Source organism: Cupressus sempervirens, chromosome 9 (assembly GCF_028749045.1).
Source record: "Cupressus sempervirens isolate cs-2001-9-10 chromosome 9, ASM2874904v1, whole genome shotgun sequence".
NCBI lineage: Eukaryota > Viridiplantae > Streptophyta > Pinopsida > Cupressales > Cupressaceae > Cupressus > Cupressus sempervirens.
Genome location: NC_143126.1, coordinates 59,386,755 through 59,391,589, shown reverse-complemented (window position 1 = coordinate 59,391,589; position 4,835 = coordinate 59,386,755). Strand labels below are relative to the sequence as shown.

At 30.0% G+C, this 4,835-nt stretch overlaps 1 long non-coding RNA gene across 1 annotated transcript; it reads right to left on the bottom strand.

Annotated features, from left to right (window-relative positions):
• Positions 1 to 962: 962 nt before the first annotated feature.
• On the bottom strand, positions 963 to 1,350 carry LOC149537632 (uncharacterized). The gene is made up of 2 exons (XR_016356335.1): positions 1,274 to 1,350; positions 963 to 1,171 (listed from the first exon to the last, which is right to left on the bottom strand). It is a non-coding gene; the product is annotated as an uncharacterized LOC149537632 (long non-coding RNA).
• Between the last annotated feature and the right edge of the window lie 3,485 nt (positions 1,351 to 4,835).

The following is a 4,835-nucleotide window of genomic DNA, read 5'->3' as shown; positions in this document are numbered from 1 at the left end:
CTTTTGAAATACCTAATAGTGGAGATCAAACTCAATATGATGACTACAATAACATGTTTCAAACACTTTTTTTGACCTTATAAAGTATGGCTTCATTTTTCAAACAACATTTGCCCAACTTTTACATTAGGTTGTTCACTACAAAATGACACATAGAACTCATGTTGTGTTGTGTCCAACCAATGTTTTGTATGATGTTCATATTGACCAGATGCAATCCTATGCCTGATAACATCTCTACTATTTGATGATGGACAAGCGTTATCAATCCAAAATGATATGACTAAATTTTTTAATGACTCTTCAATAATATCAGAATGAGGTGCTCTACACATGATTCCCCAATTGCCCTCCATAGTACTGTCATCCAAAATTAATCTTCTCTTAACATATTTTCTCATTATTTTCCTACTAGAACCCATTTCAAATGAAATTGAAGATATTTGTCGATTTTGGGTCATATTCTTATTTACAACAGACATCAAAATCACTTTTCTTGCCACAAACTTATCTTTAGTTCTAGAGTATTTTCCTATGTTTCTCAAACCTTTTTTAACATTTTCAACCAGATCAATTTGCATGCTAGAAAATCTTCTCTTCTTTGATGTTATGTCTACAGCCAATGATTTCAATGCCTCTTATAACTTCTTTTATGTAAGCAAAAGTGAAAGTAACTAAGCTTGTTCAATTGTTTCAGTGTTATCAAATTGAGTCATGATTTCTCTTATCTTCTTATTCATTGACCTTTTCTTAGACAAACTTAATGGTTGAATAGTAGCTGCAAGTCTTCTCAATTTATCCACATCCATTTTAAGTAAATGATCTTTTTTTTTTGAATAAATAACATTCTTTACAAATTGGGCAATATTTAGGAGTTCATCTATACTAGCTCCCGCTCCTGATAATGACCATTCTTTGACTTCTATTACTGGAATTTCTACAAGGAGTGATCTTGAGCCTTCTCCAATATTCATTGTTTGAGATTATGTAGGGAAAGAATCTAACCCTTCTCCAACTTCTATTATTCAAACCTCTGTACGGAGAGATCTTGAACCTTCTTCAACATTCATTGTTTGAGATTTCGTAGGGAGTCTTCCTGACCTCTCTCCCATATGCACTTCTTCTACTTCTGCTGAGCCTTCTTTAACATTTCCTTCACCTTGTTGATTGGCTGCAACAAATTTATAAATAAATTAAATTAGATAAAAAATAATATTGAAACATAATTAAATTAAAAACCTTAAAAAAAAAACTAATATATAGAATTACATACCTTGTTTAATTTGATGATAATGTGCCATAGTCTTCTGAAGATTTCTTTGTTCTGCTTCATCAAATCTCTTCATTGCATATTTTTTTTCCTTCCTTTCTTGTTTCCCATTATAAAATCATAAAATAATAAAATTTACTCCTTGCCTCAAGATAAATTTCATGCAATAACTATATAAAAATTTCGCTATACAAATTCGCAGTATGACTTCACTATTTTTAAGCTGACCTATTTGAAGCCAATGTAAGCATTTTTTTTACATCTTTGTGCAAACGCTAAATATTAGATATGTTCATGCAAACATGTCTTGTTCAATTTTTGGCAGCTAGAAATTTTTGGACCACATGTTCATTGCGAACATGTGTTTGTAGTGAACATGCTTTATATGTCTGCAGGGAATATCGTGTTCGTGTGAACATGTAAAACTAAATTTTTTTGGCCCTTTTTTCTTTAATTTTTTTGTCTATTTTGACACCCATAATTGTAGATGAATGATCTCCTAATGTAAAATAAAAAATGCCAAAATGTGCTACTTGGAGGAAGCTTTCCAATGACTATAATTGTAATACATATTTTAATAATCAAGAGTTTCAAATATGAGTTTAACTTCTCATAGGCTCATTACTAATTGAACATCAATTGGCTTCAACACTTCGAGAAAATTAGTAAATTAGGTCAAATTTTTTTAAAAAAATATCTAGGAAATAGCTTATTGAGATAGCTTTCTATTCAACAAAAAAAAGATTTATGATATATTGACTTCAAGTTATCTGTGTCAAAATGAATGTACCTCTAAATTATAATTGGTGTCAATTCAAAACTTCATAAACTATACAATATTCAACAAAATTGAATCAAACCAAATGCATCTTCTAGATATTGATGTTACAAATCCAATACCAAAAGAATTACCTCATTATCTTTTCTAGAAAAAAAGTTGTGTGTCAAGCGGACTATCACTCTTTAAAAATACTGAATTTTATTATGTACCATTTTTTGAAGGCGAAGAAAAAATTGACATGAATAATTTATTTTTTTAGATAAAAAAATATGGTTACAAAGTAAGAACATAATACTAAAAATCACTAGTTTATGTCATCTTGAAATTATTTATAGTTTTAGAGATATAGTCACTCAAATGTGAGGTTTGTTTCAAAAATATTGATTTTAGTGTCACAATTGGTCAAAAAGTGGAACCCATTGTTGTGGGATCACCCAGAGAGCACACAAAAATATGCAAATTTGATAGAGTTATGAAGGAAAATTTGAGACAGTGTTTCTGGAAAGTAGGTATTATTATTTGGATTGTATCTGCTAATAGAGATTGGATTTGATTGAGAGAGCTTAAAAAGAGGTCTAAGACATAATGAAGATGCTTTGGTTAATTAGGTAGATTCATATGATCAATGAGTATGAAGTTATGGAGACTGTAAGTCAATATATTTCTAGTAATTGTGAAAGGTGTAATATTATAATGTAACATGTAACATAATATCTTAAGCTGGTCCTATATTATCATTGTAAATTGTGAAAGCCTCAAGGAAAACTCATTAATTTGTTTAGGACTTGGTATAAAAGAAACATGCTTTCCTTGGTTGTAATCTTTAGTGAGGTCACTTTTATAAGATAAAAACTTGAGAGAGTATATAGTGTGGATTATATGGTGTTGTGTATTGTTTGATATTACATGCAAATACCTTTTGGATTAGAGAAGAGATTGGCGTAGTTTAGGCACAATGACCTTATAAGGAATTGTATTCGAGAAAAGAAGTTTTTGTTGGATAGGTGTTGATGTACACTTGTATTATTCAGTGAGGATAGTATTGAAGATTTTTTGATAGTGGGCCCATCTATCTTACTCTCAACTCCTAACTGGGTTAGAAAAACTCTTAATAGGGTTGGAATCTTCTAACAACAATTCAAAGTTTCCAAACAGGGACTCATATGTATTAAATGTATTTTATTGACTCCTAAAAGGGTCCATCTATTAACAAGGAACTTTTATATTAGTATATCATCTTGTGGGTACTTAGTTAACATATCTAGTGTTATTGTGTATGATTATATTTCTATGGTTTTTCATCTAGTATTTACATTTTTAAGAATTAAAATATACATTAAGAGTTTTTTTAATTGCATAATTGATTCATCCCCCTCTTAGTTATGTTGTGGAGTTTAATTTCTAACAATTGGTATTAGAGCATTAGGTCCTTAAAGGAAAATCTAAATAGCTTAAGGAGATCTATTGCAAATTTCAAAAAAGAAAGTCCAAAGTTTGATGGAGTTAACTATGATAGCTAGAAAGAAAATATGAAGAAACATCTTCTATGCATGGATCCAGATTACTGGTTGATTACTGCAAAGAAAAATGATGTAATTGAAGTAGACAATCTTAGAGGTTGTAATGAGATAGAGAAAAATACATTTGTTTTCATTATGCTTGCTAGAGAAGCACTATTATCAACTCCTCCTTAAACATAATTTTCTTAGGCTAAATCTTTTAGACTTTCTCATGAAGTTCAGAAAACATTGCAGACCTTGACACTTGCATACTGATAGACAACATAGATGATTGAACAAGTTATTCCTTGCACATCTTATTTTACAAGAGAAACTCTTCTTGCAAGATGTATAGTCACTTGAGATGTGGATGAGACACAATTGAGAATTTTGTAGAGTTGAAATGACTCTCAACACACTAAATGTCAAACCTATGTTGACAAGGAGTTCTAGTACAAGTGGTGATTATGCTAGTAGTAACAAAATAAACATGAATAAAGTCAAGAAGATTGAGGAAGGAATTTCCCTTCTTGTGAAGAGAGAATCTAAAGGTAATAAAATCTTAAAGTAACGAACTTTTAATGAATATGGTTATTATTCTTCTAAATGTCCTAAGAGAGTAAGAAATTCTAGAAATTCCTATATATCAAGAATGCCTAAGAATTAACTTTTTGTTGATGAGGATGAATTAAATTCTGAAGGGGAAGAAACCTTGAGTGAAAGTGATGATGAAATATGATTTATCTCTATTAAGGAAGAAAGCCACAAAAATAGTTAGAGAAGAAAAAACATTAGTATTACAAGTTGAAAAGAAGAAATTTAAGTGGATCATAGATAGTGGTTGTTCCCATCACATGAATGGAGATATGAATGACTTTGTTGAATTCAATAGCTATGATGGAGGAGTAATTAGAGTTTGAAATAATGAAGCCTATCATATAAAATTAAAATGATCTATTACACATGATGGAAAAACTAATACTGGTGATGTTTATTTTGTGGATGGTTAAAAAAAATAATATTTTGAGTGTTGCACAACTAGTGGACAAGGGATATCAATTGTAGTTTACAGAGAAGGCCTACATTATCAAAGAGAAAGACAACACATTAATTGGTACTAGTACAAGGACAAGAGGTAATTTATTTTAGTTAAGTCATACTAAGACAAAATGTTTAGTCGCTAAGGTGGATGATAGTTTCTTATGACATATGATATTTTTCATATCAATTTTGATAACATTTTGAAGGTCAGTACTACATTTGTAGTTAGAGATTTTCCTAAGAT